The sequence below is a fragment of the Oryctolagus cuniculus genome, chromosome 6, assembly GCF_051225735.1.
Source record: "Oryctolagus cuniculus isolate XC-2025 breed Fujian yellow rabbit chromosome 6, ASM5122573v1, whole genome shotgun sequence".
Taxonomy (NCBI): domain Eukaryota; kingdom Metazoa; phylum Chordata; class Mammalia; order Lagomorpha; family Leporidae; genus Oryctolagus; species Oryctolagus cuniculus.
The window spans coordinates 78,891,209-78,916,289 of NC_142872.1; the positions used below are offsets into that span (position 1 = coordinate 78,891,209).

The window sequence follows — 25,081 nt, forward strand, 5'->3', positions numbered from 1 at the left end:
AGGACAAATACTATATGTTCTCCCTGATCTGTAGTAACTAATAGAGCACCTAAAAGGTAATTTATAGAAGTGAAATTGACACTTAAAGATGCAATGATTTTGAATAGCCCTTGTCTTGACTGTTGTGAAAGTGCTTTTTATTTTTTGTACAATTTGTTGAACACTTTATGTAGTATACAGTTAATCTTATGAGTGTAAACTTAAGTGAAAATATACCTTTGTAAAAAATATGATTTGGAATAGGAGAGGGAGGCAATAGAAGGGAAGGAATGTGGGTGGGAGGGCCAGTATGGTGGAAGAATCACTATGTTCCTAAAGTTGCTTTTATGAAATGTGTGGTTTGTATACCTTAAATAAAAGGTTTCTGGGAAAAATACTAAACTGAAAATAGATCTTTGTAAAAATTAAGAGTGGGAATAGGAGAAGGAAGAAGAAGGGTGGGAGTGTGGATGGGAGGGAGAGTAGAGTGGGAAGTATCACTATATTACTAAATCTGTATATACGAAATTCATGAAACTAGTATACCATAAATAAAATTTTTTAAAAAATTAAAAATAAATAAATAAATAAATAAATAAAAAGAAATTTATTGGGCCAGCCCCACGGCTCACTAGGCTAATCCTCCGCCTACGGCGCTGCACCCCAGGTTCTAGTCCCGGTCGGGGCACCAGATTCTGTCCCAGTTGCTCCTCTTCCAGTCCAGCTCTCTGCTGTGGCCCGGGAGGGCAGTGGAGGATGGCCCAAGTGCTTGGGCTCTGCACCCGCATGGGAGATCAGGAGAAGCACCTGGCTCCTGGCTTCAGATCGGCGCAGTGTGCTGGCTGTAGCGGCCATTTTGGGAGTGAACCAATGGAAGGAAGTCATTTCTCTCTGCCTCTCTCTCTTACTGTCTAACTCTGCCTATCCAAAACACACATACACACACACACACACACAAAGGAATTTATTTCCAGGGCTCACAATTCCCTGGACCTATTGACTATTCAGTAAGTAATTATTGAGTGCCTAACCCCTAAGAACTATTCAAGGCACTAATAATTCATTAGTAACAAAATGGTAAAATTGAAATCTCTTCTCTCATAGAGCCTGTAGCTTAGTGCAGAGAGACAGACCATAAGTGGATGGTGGGGACTCAATTACTTGAGGTGTCACCACTGCCTCCACGGTCTGCATTGTGAGGCAGGATATTAGAAATCTGGAAGAACAAGATCAGAGCAGCTGAGCTAGAGAATAGATGCCCATCTGGATGTTATAAGCTCGTTTGACATCTTACTTTCCACTTTCCCCAAATCTTCAAAATTATCTCATTTGAATCTCACGGTAACCATGAATGGGTATTCATTAAATTTAGAACAAGAATAATACAGGTGAACCATTCCTAATCCAAAATCTGAAATGTTCTGAAATCTGAAACTTTCTGAGCACAGACAAGTGGAAAATTCCACACCAGATCCTGTGTGACTTGTCACAGTCAAAACATAGGAATACCTTCAGGCTATGTGTGCATAGTTTATATGAAAAATAAATGAATTTTTCCAGTTTCAACTTAGGTCCCTTCCCCAAAGTATCATTATACAGATGCAAATATTCCAAAATCTGAAAAATTTGAAATACTTCTGGCCCAAAAATTTTGGGTAATCATCCTGTAGTGAGTCTGAGGACCCCTCGAGGATGGTCTTCTCTTTGACTTCAAGCACTTAGACAAATTTAGTGGAAAAAAATCATTGTGGACCCTGGTTTCTTCATTTGTAAACTGAAAGGGTTAAACTGATTCTAACATTTTCAGCCATAGAAATATGATCTTGACAAGGTTGAACTTTACTGGAGTCCTGTGTTCCTGGGAGAGGGAAAGTTGAGAAACCTTAACAATGCCACCATTTGAAGTTAGGGAACCACTTTCATGAGACTCTCAGATACCCCTTTGTGGATCTAAGACAAGGCCTAACAGTGACCCTACAAAATGCCCATCTTGGCCTCATAAATATTCAGCTGCCTTGTTGGCTCCCACTGATCAGTCAGGATGAAATGCTTGAAGGAACTTCAATACACCTTCTCTCCTTTCTCCAAGCCTCAGGGGAGGAATACCTTCCCAGATATACTCTCTGATCCACCACCTTTTGATACTCCTCTCCCGATCTGATTCTTTCTGGACTTTCATACTCCTTTCAAGAGAAGAAAAGCCCTTTGCCTGTTTCTGGGGAGCTTTCAGAGCTTACAATGAGAGTGTTTGCCCTATTGCAATGGTCCCCTTCCCAAATTGCAATAGCTCCCTTCCTCCCACCTGGCAGTAATATTTTCCAATAAGTACTCCTAAGTTCCATTTTTTTATTTTGACAATAACTTGGATAAAACTAAACTAATTCATGACTACTCACAATCAATCACATTCCAAAGAAACAGCAGTCTGCCATCCACAAAAGCTAAAGAAATCCTTTTAAGTGTTTACTGGAGACTCTTGAAGAAGCGTTGTAGCAGTCTATTTAGGGTAAGTTACACAGAAATAACCAAGGGGCCCCAATTTGAGATTTAGAACCTAATCTTCAACTGAGAAGATGTAACACCTCCATTAATTTCTATCAGCTTGTTATCACTACAACACACAAGCCAGTCAGATGGTATGTGTGTTTGTGTGTTCAAAATGAGTTGGGAGGGTTCCTTTATGTCAAGGTGGAGGTGGGAAAGTCATCGAAGAGAAGCCTTTATCTCTAAAAGCTGCAGAGGCCAGCACAAGAGGACACACCTGTTCCCTAGATAGGAGGAACAAGGAGTATGTGTCAAGATTTTCATGCCAAGGACAAGCTAAGTGGTTTTAAATTCGCACCCAAAATCAAAAGTCACTGAGCTGTAGATATCATTGCTTTCACCATGGCAACCACACAGTGACATACTCCATTGCCTCAGTTTGTTTATGTGGGGGTGGCTGGTGACTCTCTTGGCAATTCAGACAGGCAGCTTCCATTGATCCCACAGATGTTGCCAAACATCTGCAAAGCAATGTTTGTATTGAGTTGATGTTCTGTAATCCACTAAAGCTCCTTGAAGGCAGGGATGTTTGCCTATTTTTCTAATGTTACATCTCTCATGCATAGAACAGAAACCAATGTGGAGTTGATTGATCCATGAATATGTGTTGGATGGATTCTCACATCCTTAAAGATAGTGTCCCTATTTTAAAGTCTGAAACCTGGAGGTTTGGGAAATGAATGCTGTTTGCCTGAAGTGACCACAGCAAAGGGCTGATGAGTTTGGAGGGACGTTAATGGCATCCCTTCAGTTTCTGTAGAATCTTAGGTACCTGAGACACATACAATTCACAGCATCAGCCTCTCCTATATCCAGAAGGTATTTTTCTCCCCATCAACTCAATACTTTTGCAGTCCCTTTCCTCATATCAGATAATCATTACAAACTGCCATGTTTTACAGCTATCTCTATGTGGGACTTATTCTTCTAATTAGCAAATAAACTTGGTGGTAGAAATTTTAGTGGGTAATTAATTATATAACCTCCATAGGACCTGCCTAACAAAAGGACTGTAACAGGTAACAGATGCTTAATCCAGGCAATTCATCCAGCATTCCTCTAGCAATGACAGTCTTTATGCAAGCTGAACCATTTTCTTTTCTTCCTGGGCACAAAGTTAAATATACTTTCTAATCTCCTTTGAAGTTAAGTGTGACCACAGGGATGGGTTCAGCATAGAATGTGGGAGGAAGAGACATCCACTTCTCTGGACTGGCCACTAGAACTCTTGCTTGGTCCTTTATACTCTTTCTTGTCTTACCAGCCAGATTCAGAGATTTGTAAGTGAACTTTGAGGGCTTGGAAGATGTCAGAGTCTGAAGGAGCAGAGCCTCAACATGGACAACATTGGCCCTCACTGAACTATGACTTGGATGAAAAAAATAAATCTGTTATTGCTAAGCCAGTGGTATTTTGGAGATTTCTTATTACAGAAAGTAGCTTTTTCTAATAGAAACAACCCCCAAATGAGTCAGTACCAGATCTAGGTGCTTATTTTGAGATTACAGAGCAAGAGCCCTTTCCTTTCAATTAGCATGACAGTCTTGAGTATATTAAAAACATCACTAATTACATGTGTAGGTCAAGTTGAAGAAGCTTGAGGTTAGAACCTGGACACTAGAGGTCCCTAAGCAAGCCTTACTCACATTTTTTGGTAAATTCTTGACACTTAGATCATTTCTCATTTCCCCTGAGATCCAAGTTCTAGCACAAAGGAATCGATAGACATATTTCAGAATAACTAATATGTGCAAGTTGTTCCAATTCTGATTAATTATTTGGAATAATGGAAAGTAAGCTTTTGGGGGAAAATGGTTCTTCTAAGTAGCAAAACCCTTCATTAAGCTTAGGAAGGAAGACCTTCATCTACATAATGAAAATCATCCCTTTAATTTTCCAAAATAAAGGCTTTTATGGACTTTGGCCGGAAGACTGAATCCTCTTCCATTTGCAAGCTAATATTTTCTGTTCATTATGAAAGCTCTAGCTAAGGCATGAGGCTACTGCGTTGGCTTTGTATTCTACTATGCAAATCCAAGAGTAGTTTTGGTTCCCCATGGAGTCAAAATACTAAAACTTAAGAATGAAAATGGAGAGACTCGAAGATGGTAAATTGGGGAAGGACATACTGCACTAGGCTCGGGATAAAGAGTTAAAAAAAAAGTGTAGGAAGTGCACTCTCAGGAAAGAATCAGAGAATCAGAGAGAAAACCGCACTGGAAACTCTACAAAAGGAAGAGGAATGCTGTGGACCTATGTGGAAGGTACAGATGCACAGCACAAACACAGACACAACACAGGACTGCGGCAGCTGAGAGCCAGAACGGGCAGCAGCTGGAGATAGAGATGAGACCAAACTACAGCAACCTGTGGTGATATAACCTGAGGGAGAGGGTGGGGTGAGTCCAGATTGGAGCCCTAGTGGCTAGCGGTTAGTAGTGGTTTTCCACGGACCCAGCGGAAGTAAAAAGGGCACATCTATTTCACCTCATCCTCCCCACAACAGTACCCACTGCCCAGCTGAGAAAGGGTGGGGGCCATTTTGGGCTTGGGCTGCACCTGTGGAAGTCCTTGTGCATGCAAACAGCAACTGGCTTTGACAGGATGCCACCTTCTCAGCAGTACTGGCAGCAGTGGCAGGGAGAGGGCAACATTCGCCCAGTGGCTGTTATATATGCATGTGATCAAGGGATTCTACCACAGTGAAAAATTCACAGCCCCCACTAACTTTGAGACTGGCTGGTAGGATAGACAAGTGGCTGGGCAGCCACATAGGACTGTGAGGAGCCCCTAGCCTCCCAACGTAGCACAGGCTCCGAGGCTCAAGCTGCCTAAGCAGAGCTGGCTTGGGGAACATCTGCCTCTCCGTTGACTGGACAGGTGACAGGGCAGAACTGAACTTCTGCACCCAGTGACTGTGGGCACCTTGGGAGTTCCCACCTGAGACTTTGGGGACTTGATGGCTACATAAGAGTCTAGGCAATCACTGGGTGTGGTTTCACACACTCTAAGATCCATGGTTGCCTGGGGTGAATCATTTCAGTGGGAGTTGTGCTCAGGGTAAGGACTACAGATATCATTTGTGCAGTTCATATAGTGATGCGGATGAGTATTGAATGCACTTGAGGTTAACATCTGGGCATTGCTCAGCTTGGAGGAGAGGAGATGAGGGGGTGATCACACCAACAGAGATGAACATTCCTTTCCTTCTGTTAACAAGAGATTTACCACATCCAATTTGGGTGTTATCCTGGACACTCACCCCACCCTGGAGCACTGATCAGAGCTCCCTGGCCACATGCAGCACACACCTCTTGGTATTCATTGAAAGAGCTGATATTCCACTAAGCCAGAGAGGCATAATTCAAAGATAAATGCTATCAGAGGAAAAAAATCAATAAGTAATTCCACATATGCCTAAAAATAATTGCAGAAATTCAAGAAACAAGAGTAAGGAAGACAGCATGTGTTCCCAAAGGAACACAACAACATTTCAATATTAGAATGTGAAGATGAGGAGATAGATGAAATGTCAGAAATGGAAATCAAAAGATTAATCATAGGATTACTCAAAAGCAATCAGAAGCAAATCCATGAACTAAAGAAAACCATAGACAACATGAATGAAATTTTTCCAAAGAAATTGATATTTTAAGAGAAATCAAATGAAATATTAGAAATGAAGAATTCAATAGATCAAATAGAAAATGCAGTGGAAAGCCTTAATACAGAGTTGGTGAGGCAGAAGAAACACTATCAAAGCTAGAAGGCAAATTTGTGGAAATCTTTCAACTAGATCAAGAAAATAAAAGAAATTAGAAAACTTAAAAAGAGTGTTGGAGATCTATAGGATACTATTAAATGACCAAACATAGGGGTCTTAGGAGCTTCTGAATGTCTGGAAAGAGAGATGGACTAGAAAGCCTGATTTACTGAAATAATTACAGAAAACTTCCCCAATTTAGAGAAAGAAATTGACATCCAAGTACAGGAAGCACACAGGACTCCTAACATACATGATCAGAAAAGATTTTTACCTCAACACATTGCAGTCAAACTCTCCGCAGTAAAACATAAAGAAAAGATTATAAAATGTACATGAGACAGATGCCAGATTACCTTCAGAGATTTCCAATTATACTCACAGCTGACTTCTCCTTGGAAATCCTATAGGCTAGAAGAGAAAGGTGAGACATTTCCAAATCTTAAAAGGAAAAAAAAAAAGCTGTCAACTCAGAATACTGTACCCTGTAAAGTTCTCATTTGTGAATATAGGTGAAATAAAGACATTCCATAACAGAAATTGAAAGAATTTGTCACCACCCATCCAGCCTTAGAAAAGATGGTTAAGGATGTGCTATACAAAGAAACACATAAAAGCAACCATAGTTATGCAAGAATGTGAAGTCAAAAAATCCTCCAGTAAAAGTACAAAAGAAATTCAAATAAAAATAAGAATATGTATGGAACAATAATAGGGCCAAGTCTTTGCTTATCAGTAGCCACCTTGAATGTAGTGTTCTCAACTCTCCAGTTAAAAGATGCAGGCCAGATGAATGGATCAAAAAAACAATACCCATTTATTTTCTGCCTACATGAAACACATCTCTCCAACAAAGATACCCATAGACTAAAAGTGAAAGGATAGAAAAACATATTCCATGCAAGGGAAAGCAAAAAAGAGTTGTGTAGCCATCCTAATATAAAACAAAATAGACTTTAACATAAAAACTGTTAAAAGACAGAGAAGGGCACTATGCAATGATTAAGGTAACAATTCAACAGGAAAATACCACTATAAAAAATGTATATACACCCAATGCCAGGGTGCCTGGCTATTTAAAACAAATGTTAATGGACCTAGAGGGAGATATAAACTCTAATATAATAGTACTGGGGGAATTCAATACCCCACTCTCATCAATGGACAGATAAACTAGACAGAAAATAAATAAAGGAGCAACAGAGCTAATTGTCACCATAGACCCAATGAACCTAATTGATATCTACAGAACTTTTCAATCCACAGCTGCAAAATACACATTTGTCTCATCAGTGCATGAAACTTTCTCTAGGATAGACCATATGCTAGACCATGAAGCAATTCTTACCAAATTAAAAAAATCAAAATCATGCCATGCATCTTTTCTGACTCATTCAGTGGAATGAATCTGGAAATCAGCAACTCAAGAATCTCTAGAGCATATGAAAGCACATGGAAACTGAACAACATGCTCCTGAATGAACAGTGGGTCACAGAAGAAATCAAAAGAGAAAGCAAAAAATTTCTGGAAACAAATGAAGATGACAATACATCATATCAAAACTTATGGATATACAGCAAAATTAATGTTAAGAAGGAAGTTTATAGTAAGTGATGCTTACATAAGAAAATTGGAAAGAAAATCCAAATAAATGAGCTATCAGTGCATCTCAAGGACACAGGTAAACAACAACAAGCCAAACACCAAATTAGTAGGAGGAAATGAATAATTAAAATTAGAGAAGAAACTAATTTGAAACTAAAACATAGTGCAAAAAATAAGTGAAATAAAGAGCTGGATTTTTGAAAACAAGCAAAATTGATAAAACATTGGCCCAACTAAACAATGAAAAAAGGGGGAGAAAGACCCAAATAAAGAAAATCGGAGAGGAAAAAGGAAATGTAACAACATATACCACAGAAATGAAAATAATTAGCAGGAAATACTGCAAAAAGTTGTACGTCAACAAATTAGGAAACCTAGAAGAAATGAATAGGTTGAAGGACAAAAATTCAGTTATGAAGACAGAAAATCTAAAGAGACCAATAACCAAAGCAGAAGCTGAATTAGTAACAAAGACCCTCCAAACAAAGAAAAGCCCAGGATTGGACAGCTTTAATACTGAATTCTACCAGACACTGAAGAACTAATTCCAATTCTTCTCAAGCTATTCAAAACCACTGAAAGGGAGGGAATCCTCCCACACTCTTCCTATGAAACCTGCATCACCAAAAACCATATGATCATATCAATAAATGCAGAGAAAATATTTGATAAAATACAACACCCTTTTGTGATGAAACCCTTAAGTAAACTGAGTATAGAAGCAACATTCCTCAACACAATCAAAGCAATTAATGAAAAACCCATGGCCAACATCCTTTTGAATGGTGAAAAGCTGGAAGCGTTTTCCCTAAGATCCAGAACCAGACACAGATGCCCGTTGTCACCATCGTTATTTAATATAGTCCTGGAAGTTTTATCTACAGCCATTAAGAAAAAAAAAAAAAAAAGAAAGGAAAGAAAAGAAAAGAAAGGAAATAAATCACTGTGACACAAATTGGAAAGGAGGAAGTCAAACTATCCCTATTTGTAGATGACATGATTCTATATATAGGGGATCCAAAAGACTCCACCGAAAGACTATTGTAACTCATAAAAGAGTTTGGTAAAGTGGATGGACATAAAATCAACACACAAAATCAGTATTCTTTGCATACACAGATAATGCCATGGCTGAGAAAGAACTTTTAAGATTGGTTCCATTCACAATAGCTCCAAAAAGAATTAAATACTTGGAATAATTTTAACCAAGGAAATCAAAGATTTCTACTATGAAAATTACAAAACATTAAAGAAAGAAATAGAAGGAAACATTAAAAAATGAAAAAATCTTCCATATTCATGGATTGGAAGAATCAATATCATCAAAATGTCCATACTACCAAAACAAATTTACTGATTCAATGTGATCCCAATTAAAATACTAATGACATTTTTTCCAGATATAGATAAAATAATGCTAAAATTCATATGGAAACACAAGAGATCCCAAATATCTAAAGCAATAATATACAATAAAAACAAAACTGTAGGTATCACAACAGCAGATTTCAAGACATACTGTGAGGCAGTTGCAATCAAAACAACCAGGTACTGGCACCAAAACAGACATGTGGACAAATGGAACAGAATACAACATCTAGAAATCAACCCAGACATCTACAACTAACTTATCTTTGACAAAGGTGCTAAAATCAATCCCTGAAGCAAGGACAGCCTCTTCAACAAATGGTCCTGAGAAAACTAGATCTCCACATGCAGAAAGATGAAGCAAGACTTCTCTCTCACACTTTACACAAAAATTCACTCACAATGGATTAAAGATCTAAATCTATGACTCAATACCATCAAATTGTTATAGCACATTGGGGAAACCCTGCAAGACATGGGCATAAGCAAGTCTTCTTGGAAAAGACCCCAGAGGCATAGGCAATCAAAGCCAAAATTGACAAATGGGATTATATCAAATTGAGAAGCTTTTGCATCGCAAAAGAAACACTCAGCAAAATGAAGAGGCAACCAACAGAATGGGAGAAAATATTTTAAAACTATGCAACTGATAAAGGATTAACATCCAGAATCTATAAAGAATTCAAGAAACTCAACAGCAAAACAAACAATCCAGTTAAGAAATGGACAAAAGACTTGAACAGGCATTTTTCAAGAGAAGAAATAAAAATTGACAATGGAAAAAAAAAGTTCGAGGATCACTAGCTATCAGGAATATGCAAATCAGAACCACAATGATGTTTTACCTTACCCCAGTTTGAATGGCTCTCATATAGAAATCAACAAACAAAAAATACTGGTGAGGATGTGGGGGAAAAGGTACTTAATCCACTGTTGGTGGGAATGTAAACTGGTGCAACCACTGTGGAAGATAGTATAGAGATACTTTATAAATCTGAATATAGGGGGCCGGCGCCGCGGCTCACTAGGCTAATCCTCCGCCTAGCGGCGCCGGCACACCGGGTTCTAGTCCCGGTCGGGGCGCCGGATTCTGTCCCGGTTGCCCCTCTTCCAGGCCAGCCCTCTGCTGTGGCCAGGGAGTACAGTGGAGGATGGCCCAGGTGCTTGGGCCCTGCACCCCATGGGAGACCAGGAAAAGCACCTGGCTCCTGGCTCCTGCCATCGGATCAGCGCGGTGCGCTGGCCGCAGCGCGCCGGCCGCGGCGGCCATTGGAGGGTGAACCAACGGCAAAGGAAGACCTTTCTCTCTGTCTCTCTCTCTCACTGTCCACTCTGCCTGTCAAAAAAATAAAAAAAAATAAAAATAAAAAAAAATGAATATAGGGGCTGGTACCTTGGTGCGGTAGGTTAATCGTCTGCCTGTGGAGCCAGCATCCCATATGGGCGCTGGTTCTATCCTGGCTGCTCCACTTCTAATCCAGCTCTCTTCTATGATCTGGGAAAGCAGTAGAAGATGGTCCAAGTCCTTGGGCCCCTGAACCCACATGGGAAACCAGGAAGAAGTGCCTGGCTCCTGGTTCGGATCAGTGCAGCTCCAGTCATTGCGGCCAACTGGGGAGTGAACCAACAGAAGGAAGATCTTTCTCTCTGTCTCTCCTCACTGTCTATAACTCTACCTCTCAAATAAATAAATAAATAAATATTTTTTTAACTTTTATTTAATGAATATAAATTTCCAAAGTACAGCTTATGGATTGCAATGGCTTTCCCCCCATAACTTCCCTCCCACCCGCATAAATATTTTTTTTTAAATCTGAATATACATCTACTGCATAATACAGTGATCCCACTTTGGAAATTTACCCAAACCAAAGGAAATTAGCATATGAAAGAGTTATCTGTACCCCCATGTTCACTGCAGCACAGTTCACAATAGCTAAGATATGGAATCAACCCAGTTTTCCATCAACTGTTGACTGCATAAAGAAAGTATGGTGTGTATATATATACACACACACACACACACACACCATGGAGTACTACTCAGTTGTAAAAAAAAAAAAAATGAAATCCTGTATTTCACAATAAAATGGGTGCAACTAGAAGCCATTATACTTAGTGAAATAAGTCAGTCCAAAAAACACAGTTATCATATATTTTCCCTTATCTGAAGTTGTTAATAGAGTACCTAAAATGTAATGCATTGGAGTGAAATGGACATTTTGAGATTCAATGATGGATTATAGTCCTTGTCTTTTCTGTTGAGAAACAGTATTTTTTTTCTTTGCACTGCTTGTTGAACTCATTTACTTAGTGTAAGTTAACTTTATGATCATTATTAAACTGAAAGTAGGTCTTTTTAAAAATCAGAAGTGGAAATGGGAGAGAGAGAAGGAAGAAAGATTGTAGTCTGGGGCCCACGCCGCGACTCAATAGGCTAATCCTCCACCTGCGGCGCCAGCACACTGGGTTCTAGTCCCAGTCGGGGCACTGGATTCTGTCCCGGTTGCCCCTCTTCCAGTCCAGCTCTCTGCTGTGGCCCGGGCATGCAGTGGAGGATGGCCCAAGTCCTTGGGGCCTGCACCCACATGGCTCCTGGCTCCTGGCTTCGGATCAGCGTGATGCGCTGGTCGTGGCGGCCATTGGAGAGTGAACCAACAGCAGAGGAAGACCTTTCTCTCTGTCTCTCTCTCTCTCTCTCTCTCACTGTCCATCCTGCCTGTCAAAAAAAAAAAAAAAAGATTTTAGTCTGGGCGGGAGGGAAAGTAGGTTAGGAAGTATCACTATGTTCACAAATCTGTGTATAAAAATACATGAAATTTGTATAACTTAGATAAAAATTTTTTTAAAAAAGGAATTAAAATGATCAGGTAGTCTACACATCTGTGAATTTCATTACCAAAAAAAAATCAGGAAAGTATGTTTAAAAGGGTGCTCATTTTCCATTTGATGGCTCTATCAGGCCGTGAGACAATAAGAAGATCAGCATCACTGATTATCTGGCTTTTACATTTCAGAATGTAAGTTATTATTCAAGCAAAAATCCAGAAATGCCACGTCTTATCTGCTCCCATGTATTTTGCTCTTGCTTCTTTTTTAAGGTGAACAAATTTCATGTATTTCATATTTAGAGATTTAAGAGCATAGGGATGCTTCCCTCACACGTATTCTCCCACACTCCCCTCTATTTCCTTTCTTGTTGTTTCTTTTTTTACAATGATGTACTTTCAGTTTATTTTATACTCATAATATTAACTATACACTATTTAAAGAATTCAATGATAGTAAAAAGGAAAAAAACTGCTTCTCAACAGTAGAGACAGAGCTGTAAGCAACCACTGTATCTCAAAGTGTTTTTACTCTGAAAAGAATCAAGACCATGCTGGTTAAGTCAGGAAAGTTTCATCATCCCTTAAAATACCAGGAAACACCCAAAGTCACCACTGTTCTATTCTGTGGTCTCTGTGACTGCAATCGCAGCTTCATTCTCCCAATTGGTACTACCTCCTTCCAAGTACAGTCATCAATTGTGAGCATCTCCAAAGGAGTGGCACTCTGCCTTTTGTTGTAAGCTTCTTCACATTGTTTTCATACTATCTGTTGAAACACAAGATCCATGTTATCAGGGACCTCATCTCCTTATTGCTGACCTGTCGTTCAGTGCCTAGTAGGCATTCAATAGAAATAGTTTGAGTGAATCAATTCATATATGAATGAGTTTGCTTTATCAACCCCTCATCACTCGGGCTCTGTGTCGAAATGCTTTGCTGACAACAACTTCTTCACTCTCAATTTTACTCCATGAGGCTGTTATTCCACAACAGCTTAAACAATTATCTCTCATGATCCACAGCTTTATTAGATGAGTAGAGCCTACTGTTCTATTTCAACACACTGACAACTTTGAAACTGTCAAGACAAAAGATGATGACAATACCAGTAAGTGGGAAAATTGAAATCAACGAATCATCATTATTTATAGCATGTGAAAATTTTTGTGAAACTTTACATGCTATGAATTTATCTCTAAGGGATCTAATTTAGCTCAATGGAGCCACAAGGAAAATTGTGGTGCTATTTTCTCCCAATACCAATGCTAGGTCACAATAGAAACATCTACATGGTGTAGGTTGATATTCCATGTTTTCACCTGGGGAAGTTTTTCAGCAAAGGACAAAGGATTTCCTATCATAAAATTTTAAAGTAAAATTCTCATGTGAATTTCTAAGACAGATATCAGAGGCAGAAGTATCACTGCATTTTAGAGGAAGTGGCAGGTGCATTGAGCTCCCTGTTCTTTTGTTCCTATTTTTAGCACTACATTAACTCAATGTCTCATGCTAAGTTATTCAATATTGTATGGATCCCCATGTCCTTACAAGAACACATGTGCCTCTTGGAGGAGGTCTGTCTGTTCAAAGAGATCCCTGGTGAGGGACTGAATATCAGAGCATGTTCCCAGCTCAGTCAAAATCTCAGCCTGAAGCCAATTTGAACCTGGTGTTCTCATTTATCACATACTGTGCACATTGGAGGAAGCAGAGAAGAAGGTGACTGGGAGAAGAAATGTTTTCACCCAGTTCAGTGAACTGCCCCCAAACCCTTCATCAGTTCTGCTGCTACTTGGCATCATTTATTTATTATTAAATAAATGATGGTTGACCCCATATTATGGCATACACTTCCACCATTTATGTCCATGTATCACAATAGTATTGAAGGCTTAAAAAAGTTTTTAAAAGAAAAAGCATAATGCTAGTGTTGTAGGAGAAAAATGTTGGTGTATATTTATGTGTCTGAAGACAAACACATCAAATCATTGTGGTTTTCTCCAAGAAAGTAAAGGGTGGAGTGAAATTTAAACAGAGAACTTTTCTTTTTACTTAAATGATATCTGTATTGTCTGACATTTCCCTTAAGTGTACATCATTTTATAAATTAAAATATAAATTGTAAACCATGAGGTGGTTAGAGATAAAAATCTCTACATACTTGGTGGATATATGGAAGGATGGATAGATAATTGGTAGATAGATAGAAATATAGATAGATAGATAGATAGATAGATAGATACCTGTAGATCAGTTCATAATCATTCCTAAGTTAAACTCACTGAAAGCTGATAGTAGAGAAAGTGGCTGTTTTGATGTGAAGGAGATGAAGAAATTCCCTTAGGATTAACGAAGAAAAAACTGGTTCCAAGTCATCTAGGACAAAATGAGTTCATATTCAGGTTACTCCAATGTCAAATTGGCTGGTAGTTCATCTCCCATCTCTTCTGTGCTAACTGGAAATTTACTAAAGATGTGCAATCCCATGATGCCTTTTATAAGCAGTGGAATTTTGCCTTTTTCTGGATTTCAGGAACAGCCTCAAACAAGCTTTCAACACCAACCAAGTTAGCATGACCTCAAAAATCTCAAGGCTAGGAATTCTGAAGTACATGGACATAGCACAGATTCAAAGAGAGAAAGAGATTGAATCCAGGAAAGTCTGGCTTCTGTTCATAATTGGCGCACTCAAAGACTGGAGCCTCAGGCCAAACTCGCATCACTGGAGAACTTTGTTCTCAGGGTGTCTCATCTACTCATCAGAAATTTGAGTTCCACAGACTAGGAAAACCACATCTGATTTTTTGGGATCTTCTTCCAGAAATGAAAGTAATGCAGAACCTCGATACACTTTTAGGTAATATATGAGGGTACTTCAAAGAATTCATGAGAAAATAGGATTGAAAGCTAAGTTTATGGGGGCGGCACTGTGGCATAGCGGGTAAATCTGCCACCTGCAGTACCGTCATTCCATATGGGCACCAGTTCACATCCCAGCTGCTCCACTTTGCGGAGTGAACCAGCAGATAGAAGACCTCTCTCTGCCTCTTCTCTCTGTGTAACTCTAACTTTCAAATAAATAAATACATATTTTAAAAAAAGAAATCGAATTGATTTTTGAAATCCATGCATAGTTTTCTCCTGATACTCATATCCATGAACTTTTTTGAAGACCTCTTATATATATGAATTAAAAAAAATTTTTGTGCCAAAATAAACTTAGTTTCTAATTCCTTTTTCCATGGACTTTTTGATGTACCCTCAAATAGAGGTGTAAAGTAACAAGTACTTGAAAAACTCCTAACAGATGCAAAGAAGCTACATTACTATTTGGTATCTATCCTTTTATATATTTTCTCTGTGTGTATGTATGCGTGTGTATCTATACATATGTGTGTGTGTGTACATAAAAGATATTTTCACAAAATTATTTCTATGCCTATCTTCTTTTAAATAATACAGTACCTTTCTCTGAAGGGAGGAGAGAACTTTCACTTTGACTATGGCCTTGTCTAAATAAAATCAGAGTTGGTGAACTCAAAATGCTCCCATAGCCTTGGCAGCTCATGACAAGAGCCTCGGGTGATTACTGACGTCATTAATAGGAGTGTCAATTGTTAAATCAACAAGAGGAGCCACTGTACACTTACTCCCCATGTAGGATCTCTGTCCTTAATGTGTTATACTATACAAATTAGTGGTAAAACTACTACTCAAACAGTACATTATACTTTGTGTTTCTGTGTGGGTGCAAACTGTTGAAATCTTTACTTAGTATATACTAAGTTGATCTTCTGTATATAAAGTTAATTAAAAATGAATCGTGATGAATGGGATGGGAGAGGGAGTGGGAGATGGGATGGTTGTGGGTGGAAGGGAGGTTATGGGGGGAAAAGCTGCTATAATTCAAAAGTTGTACTTTGGAAATTTATATTTATTGAATAAAAGTTGAAAAAGAAAGAAAGAAAAAAAGAAAGAAAGCCATAGTCCAGATGCTTTTAAACTTTACCAGTTTATAAATATTTACACCATCATTTTTAATTATCACAGAGTATTTGCTTGTGTCAATTTTATAATTTTTAAAACAATTCCTTACTGACTTACTTATTTCATGGTTTTCTCCATGATCTACTGTACCATCATAAATATCCTTGTGCATTTTTTCTGTTTTACCAGTAATTTCTTTAAGTTAAATTCATCAACATGGAATTGAAAGGCATAGAGTACACACTGAACTGTCCTTGGAAAAAGGCATACCAATTTATACTTTCACCCTTTCACTTATTTATTCTTGTAAATACTTTATCCTATAAATTTGACTATTCAGTGGTGGCTTCCGATATTAAAAATAGCAAAACATGTCTTGTAGACACTAATGAGTAAGCATTCAAATTTTTCCCTCGGTATCCATATGGCCTTCAGTTTATTTTCCTAACTTCACTTTTCACATCTCCCTACCCCTTCCCTTCTTGTCTCACCTCTTTAAATTTTTTCTGTTCTTTCTGCATGCATCTCTTGTTAAACTCCTTATTAAACTTTTTGCTTCTAATCAATAAAATAGTTCTAATCAATTCATTATGTCTATCAAAGATAAGAATATTAGAGTTCTTTTAAACAGGAATTTTGTAAACTATCCACTATACAATAGAAAGAAAAAATGTATGTTAAGAGAGTGAAGGATGAAATGTGTCAGAACACAATCATTCAAATGGTAAAATTTTTAACTTGTGAATAAAAATAGCTGCACACATGCAAGAAAGAAAGCACAAGGGGTGGGCTCACTTTTTTGATTTTTATTTTTAATTAGATTTTAACAGATTAGGTGTAGTTTACACATATAATTTTAAGCATATAATAATATTCCCTTTCTCCCTCTCTTCCTCATTCTCCCCTTCTTTCTTTTATTTTGTAGTTTTTGAGATAATATCTTTTAAATTTACATTATAGTAAAAAGGCTTAATGCTTCACCAAACGAGTTTAGTAAGTAAAAAGCAAAAGGCAATTGCTACAAACAATAATTGAATGAAGACATGATTATGTCACTCATATAAAGTAAAATTTGAAGTAATCACAGACCATATCTGGTCACTCTTGAGATAACTGACCCACATTCTTATTCTACTTATGCAGGCCCCACCCTCATGACCCGGTAACATTTTATTAGTCCTGTTATCTTTGAACTGGTTTAGTTTACCAATTCATGAGGAACTTAAGTTTCAAAGTCACCATTAGGATATTTATAGAGTGGAGACTTAATCCAATTGTGGTGTTTGAAGTTGGAGCCTTAGGCGAGGGATTGGATTAGTTTGTGTTGTTAAGATGCATCTTTTGTGAATGAATCATACTGACTTTTAAAGGAGATACCACACAGACTTCAGGGTGCTTGCCTGCAGTCTCTACTTCTACCTCCTGACTTATCGTGTGATTCACTACACTCCTTCTGCAATCCATCACCTTCATCAGATGCCAGACGAATAGGGCCACCTGATCTTGGACTGTAACACCGACAACCCTTCCTTCTTAGGTGGCTTCTTTCCAGGGGGGCTCCACTTCTCAACCCTGTCAAGTCAGGGATTAGGTTTTAAAATGTTAGATTGGGAAGACATGATCAAACCATGGCAACATCCACTTAGTGTGTGCATAGAATCCCTTGGAAAGCCCACATTTTTTCATCACAAGTGTTGTGAGTAGAGAAATAATTTTTGCTTTCCTCATTAAATTCCTATGTTGAGGAATCAGCACTTTGGCACAGCAAGTTAAAGCCCCGACCTACAGCCCCAGCATCCCGTAAGGACACCAGTTCAAGTCCCGGCTGCTGCACTTCTGATCCAGCGCCCTGCTAAAGCACCTGCACAATTTAACTGCAGAAGTATTCCACCTACCCTAAAGATGATACTCCATTAGCATTCTACAATTATCTGTATTAACAGCAACAACTTGATCTATGATCAACATGAATATCTAATAAATATTAAAACTATTAAACTATAGAGTAAAATGCAGGATTTCTAATAGAGTTAAATGATGTTATTTTGATACATTCACCATTATTGAACTTTATTTAATAAAGAAATACATCTGCCCTTGCAAAAACAGTTAATTGCAAGTTTACAAATAAAACCACAGATCTCAAAAGTCATGATGTTAAATCTTCAACTAATAACCAACAAAGGTAAATCAACTTGTTTACAAATGGTGCATGGCACAATTAAAACAAAAAATATCAAAAGGTCACAGGATCTTAAAGAATAGGTTTTTTGACAGTAAGTATTGACAATAAATATTCTAGAGAAAATTTCAAGAATTTCTGAACTTAAAATGTGTAAAATCTGTTCTCATTGGCAAAATATCCCGTTAGCTTCATCTATCTTAACATTTTTGCAAAAAAAAAATTTTTTTAAATTAAAGTTTTTCTTCCCTCTTGAGTACAGAACTCACTATTCAGTTTTTATTTCAGCTATAAGACATATTCATAAATATTTTTATTAGCTGCTGTGAATTTGACAGTCAAGTTAGTCAGTAATATATTATCCTACAAACTTTTACGAAGCCAAATCATTTTGGTATTCTTAGTCATAGCAATTTTAGTCAATAAAATGCAAAATGTTGTGGTTTCCCTCTAAATGACCCAAAAGTATATGATACAGTGTCAGGAATTATTTGCATCAGTTTTATAAGTTTATCTGTGTATTTCAGGTATCTGAAACTAAAAAACATGGTCTCATATATTTTGATAAAAATGAACTACAATAACATTAATATTTATTGCTTTATATGAATACTGTATTGAAAGCCCAAGCCAAGTTTATACACAGAAATTATGCAATTATATACCACTATACAATGGCACTAAACACATTACATTCTACAAAATCTACTTTACAGAAATTTAAAAAATGCTAATATCAAAAAGTACAGCTTAGGAAACAGGTATAAATTTGGCAGCCAGTAATTTTGAAAGGGAAGTTGCAGCTCACATTTGAATGTATGTGAATTTGAAAACATTGAGTTTAGAATAATCATTGTGGTTTGTGTTGATTTGCAAAATATAACACTGGCTGTCAAAGAAGCATGTTCAAAAATATTTAATTCACTTCAAAATGTCATACAAATTATGGTGATTTCTATGCATGCTTAATGCCTCAATTAGCTCAGGTACATTACTAAAGCAATATATTAATTCTTCCAGTACACTGGTGTTTCATAACATTGACATTTGCATTCTCTAGAATAATTTAGAAATGTCCAATATTCACAATGTTCAGGAAAGCAAGCAAAAAGTCACGGAACCTGCCTAGTTCCTCTGAGATGGTCTCATGTCAGCTTTATAAGCATTCATTCTACAAAATAATAAGCTACTGTTGGAACACAATTTCCAAGATAAGAACATCTTCTCATAAATAACCATGTCTTTTTCTAAGGTGCCTCAGAAATATACAAAAGAACTTCAGATCTCTTGGAATGTGTTTAACCTGGTATTTCACCAGACAAGATTTCCAGGGTTTGACAAGGGCCAGATTTTATTTGAATTACTCAGAAGAGAAAGAAAATGTCTTCTGAAAGAGGTGAACTCAATCATTACCAATGGAAAAAGTACACACTGTATTCATCTCTTACAGAAACAGAAAAATATAACATTCGCCCCCTTAGAATAATATGTGTGTGTGTGTGTGTGTGTGTGTGTTTGTGTGGCTTAAAGCTCCATTACACACAAACAATAAAATCTGGAAACCAGCATGAAACCCTACAATTCACATTAAAATATTGAAACTATGACCAAAACAGGAAAACTGCTAGAGCTGTCAGACAAGACAAAAAGCTTTCATGTATATGTGTAAACTGAATGTGATAATCTCAAAAAAGCTTTCAAAAATTATAATCATTACCTTCCAGTAAAAAATTTTAATCCTAAATTTAAAAAAAAAAAATCTATACACAAACCATTGATTTGACCAGACCAAAAAAACAGTGAGCGATAAGCTGGACCCAGAGAAGCTGATCTTCATAGTTTTTATGTGTACAACTCTTTCAGGGTTTAAAGTACTTTCCAACCTGTTTCTCTTGTAAAACTACAGGTCCACTGTATCACATAAAAGTATTATACATTGTAAAACCAGAACTGTATGTAAAGTACTGCATGTGTGTGCTTCTAAACAGTGAGTCCTGCTCCATCGGCTCCTTTGGGACTTCTCAGGCTTCATCATCATTTTCCATGGATGACTCTGACAGAATCTCTCCAGTTTCACTGGAGCTGGATCCTTCTTGTTTCATGGCAGTTAGAACCACTATTCACAGGGCCTGTAGTTTCACTACCTTCAAAATGTAAATTTTTTTGACAGGCAGAGTTAGACAGAAAGAGACAGAGAGAAAGGTCTTCCTTCCATTGGTTCACTCCCCAAATAGCCTCCACAGCCAGTGCACTGCGCCAATCCGAAGCCAGGAACCAGGTGTTTCCTCCTGGTCTCCCAGGCGGGTACAGGGCTCAAGCACTTGGGCCATCCCCCACTGCCTTCCTGGGCCACAGCAGAGAGCTGGACTGGAAGAGGAGCAACTGGGACAGAATCTGGCATCCCAATGGGGACTAGAACCCAGGATACCATAGCCGCAGGTGGAGGATTAGCCAAGTGAGCTGTGGCGCCAGACAAGAATGTAAATCTTTCATAGCTTGAGACACATCGGCATCCTCCATTTGATCATTTTCCTCAGAAGTCTCTTCACTCACAGTTAAGGCATCATCAGATCCTTTTTCTTGATTGTTTCTTCCTGGGATCGTTTCTCTTGATGCTGTAAAAGACTCGTCTTCCTCTTCTTCCTCTTCTTCCTCCTCTTATGCACAGTGCTGCCTGGCAGTGTGGCTTTCTTTGTCTTTACCCTGAGGTGAAGACATGGCTTCTGTTTCTGCGTCCAGAAACTCTCACTGTGAGCCCTCACTGGGAGCTGTCTGACCAGCCGCCTCTCTCACTTCCCCTTCTTTGTCAAACCTGAGTCTTCTCACTTCATGGCCCTTGGCTTCTACAGCGTTTTCATCTGGATGTTTATTTTTAATGAGGCTCACTAAGGAGCCTTCTAATTCAGATGCCTGAGAGTCATTGTGGTTTTTCTCTTCATTTTGCTGTAAGTTTGACTCTTTATTGTCTGGGCTCTCAGGCAAACCATTTGTTGTCATTGGAACTGACAAAAAAACCTTTGGTCTATTAACTGGCCTGGGAGTCCCATGCCCATTTATATTAGACCTCTCAGTATAGCTTGTTGAATTTCCAGGAAACATAACACCATTCCTTCTATGTAAACTATTAGAATGGTTTCCTCTGAAGAAGGATAAACACAGCTAACAGCCGTCACATTCTTTTCTACTCCTCTGAGAAATTTGTCTGTTCCTGTATTGCTTCTTCTTGAATCTGTTAGCAATTCACATAGTAGCTGAATAGTAAAAGGGATACTAAGAAACTGTAACCAGTTCTGGAGAGTAGCTATAATCCATCTTCTCCCATTAAATCCAGTAACAATTTTCAGTATTCTTTCCTTCATTTCATCAAAGGGAATATACTTGACATTAGGATTCAGAAGACCTCTTGATTCAGGAGCTAAAATTCTGAAATCATCCATCACTTTCTCCAATTTGAAAATAAAATAGCCTTTAAATTGGGACCAATGAATCATTGTTTCTCCAGTCTTGGCTACATGACAAAGAAACTGATCCAGGACAGGACAAACTTCCTTTTTACTCCTCTTCTCAAAATGTTCCCAAGCCATTGCCAGCCATGGCGCTGGCCCCTTAAATGATATTCTTAAAATTCTGTTTTAAAGTGGAAGTTTAAAATTCGAAGAAATTGAAAATGGACATCTTTCCATTTCTCTGTAGAGAAATCACAGTGCATCCAAGGAATTACAGAATCTTGGCAGAACTGTAGAACACAAGGCAGACAGATCATGAGCTTGGAAAGTGGACAGGATTTGAAGGGTATGAAGACCCTGCTGGATCTTGCAGAACAGTCTACTTTTAGGTGGGACCTTTGATATGTTCACAGGTTCTCCATGATGGAGGGATTTCAGACGAAATGTTTGGGAAACTCTGTACAGTATATTTACCTTTAGACCCATGGGGCACAATAACAAATTAAAGACTAAGAATTCCTGTGGGAAGAGATATTGTTCATCTTTGTTAGGCCAGCATATCTCATGTTTTTCATGAGCTGTTTATCAACATCTTGACATACACTATCCATGTACAAGAGAGAGTGTGGAGAAATTTTAAAGGATTTTAATTACAAAAGATAATATTTTTATTTTGCAGAAATTCATGTTATGAGGGTTTAATAGGGAGATGGAAATATAGCAGAAACAAGAAAGGAAGTTGCTATGTTGGAGTAGGGGTTATAGTATATTATGCTAGAATTTGCTAATTACTTTATTAATCCATTCAGATATGCCGATTCAGCCATATATTTGAATAAATAACCAACTAAAGGTTTGCTTTAAGATAACATAAATTCCTGCCTAATAAACTATCCTGAGTGTTAGGCTGTTATTAATTGCAATCTGAAATCCTGAAAACAACCAATGATTTGTTTCTAGGATGTAAGGATGGGTATGATACCTGAAAAGCCAGTTTTTTCAATCCTTTTCCTTTTTTTTTTTTTTTTTTTTTTCAGGCAGAGTGGACAGTGAGAGAGAGAGAGAGAGAGAGAGAGAAAGGTCTTCCTTTGCCGTTGGTTCACCCTCCAATGGCCGCCGCAGCCGGTGTGCTGCAGCCGGCACACCACGCTGATCCGATGGCAGGAGCCAGGTACTTATCCTGGTCTCCCATGGGGTGCAGGGCCCAAGGACTTGGGCCATCCTCCACTGCACTCCCTGGCCACAGCAGAGAGCTGGCCTGGAAGAGGGGCAACCGGGACAGAATCCGGCGCCCCGACCAGGACTAAACCCAGTGTGCTGGCGCCGCAAGGCGGAGGATTAGCCTATTGAGCCACGGCGCCAGCCTTCAATCCTTTTCCTTTAAAACCTAGTTGGATGATTTCGTTTACTTTCCTGACTTATTTTGCTCTACTCAGATTTCTTCTCTAAAAATTTCTGACGATAAAGTATTATATTTCCTAAAATTCTGAAATCCTACCAAACATTTCCACCATGTGAGGGGTCACAGATTAGAGACAGTGAAGGCCATCGCTGTACCTGCATCCTTTGGGTCTTGGTAAATTTGCTGAAGAGAGAATGGGAAGTGAGCAAATTTATGTGATTTTAGGACTTCTGATTTATCAAAAGACTCAAACTAAGAAATCTGAAAGTTATCAAAATAGAGCACAATTTCAAGTGCAAGCATTTTTTTGCATATGTACTGTTAAAACACGATTATTGGGACTGGCACTGTGGCTTAGCAGGTAAGACCACCACTTGCAGCACTGAAATTTCATATGGGCACTGGTTCCAGTATCAGCAGCTCCACTTCTAACCCAAATCTCTGCTAATGCACCTGAGGAAGCAGCAGAAGATGCTTGGGCCTCTGCACCCATGTGGGAAACCTGGAAGAAGCTCCTGCCTCCTGGCTTTGGATTGGCCCAGCTCCCCAGCTCTGATCGTTGTGGCCATTTGGGGAATGAAACTACAAATGGAGGATTCTCTCTCTCTCTCTCTCTCTCTCTCTCTCTCTTTCCCCCTCCTTCTTTCCTTCCCTCCCTCCTTCTCTCTCTGTAACTCTATCTTACAAATAAATAATCTTTTTAAAAAAGTTTTTCCTACTATACAACTGAGATAAATCACATTTTAAGAAAACTCCATTATTATAACACCATATTCTAAAGTTCAATTTACTAAAAGGACTGATTTTGACAAATGCTTCAAATACAAGATTACATCCATCTATGTCGTTTTCCTTCTTTCTCACTCAAAAAATATTTCAGTTCCTTGACTATCTGGAAGTATTGTTATTGCTTGAAGAGTAACTGGCATCACCTCATTACTCCTTGTCATTCTCAAGGCATAGTATCTCAAATGGCTCTGCAAGTGTTCTCAATATTCACATTTATTCTGTCATATTGGTGAATGACATTGATGCTACTGAAATAGCAAATGTAATCTTATTCAATTTTTATTTCCTTTGGCTGAAAATCACCTTTGGAAGTCTGATGCTATCTTAGTTTGCTAGGGCTATCATAACAAATCACCACAGACCAAGTGGGTTAAACAACACAGATTTATTTGATTACAGTTTTGGAGTATGAGTGTTCAAGAACAAGGTGTTGATAGTTTTGGCTTTTCCTGAGGCCTCTCCTTCGTTTGTAGATGGCTATCTTCTCCCTGTGAATTCATATGGTCTTCCTGATTGTGTCTTTGTTGTAATCTCTTCTTATAAGGACACTAGTCCTTATGGATTAAAGCTACTGAAATAGCCTCATTTTACTGTACTTCCCTCTTAAAGAGCCCTCTTCTAAGATTTTATTTATTATTTATTTATTTGAGAGTAAAGTTGCAGAGTGAGGGAGAGACAGAGAGAAAGTTCTTCTATCCACTGGCTCACTGCCCAGATAGCTGCAGTGGCCAGAGCTGGGTCAATCTGAAGCCAGGATTCTTCCAGGTCTCCCATGTGGGTACAATGGTCTAAGCACTTGGGCCATCTTCTACTACTTTCCCAGGCCATAAGCCAAGAGCTGGATTGGAATAGGAGTAGCTGGGACACAAACAGATGTCCACATGCAATGCCAGCGCTACAGGAGGAAGCTTAGCCTACTATGCCACAGCCTTAAAGGGTTGTATATCTAAATTCAGTCACACAGAAAACACTGGTCTTTAGAACTTCAACAAATTAATGTTAAGGGTACACAATTCAGCCCATTAGTAGATGCAGTATTATGAATGAGTCCCAGCTCAGACAATTACTATTGATGTCAGCTTGGACAAGTCCCACAGTCTCCAAACAATTTGGCTTTCTTATCTGCACCAGAAAGAGTCTCACATCTATGCTCCATTGTGCCAAGGGAGCCACACCATCATGGG

The 25,081-nt window shown here is 38.4% G+C and overlaps 1 pseudogene; it reads right to left on the reverse strand.

Annotated features, from left to right (window-relative positions):
* Window positions 1–2,662: 2,662 nt before the first annotated feature.
* LOC127490711 (serine/threonine-protein phosphatase 4 regulatory subunit 2 pseudogene) lies at window positions 2,663–21,844 on the reverse strand (annotated as a pseudogene).
* Window positions 21,845–25,081: the final 3,237 nt, after the last annotated feature.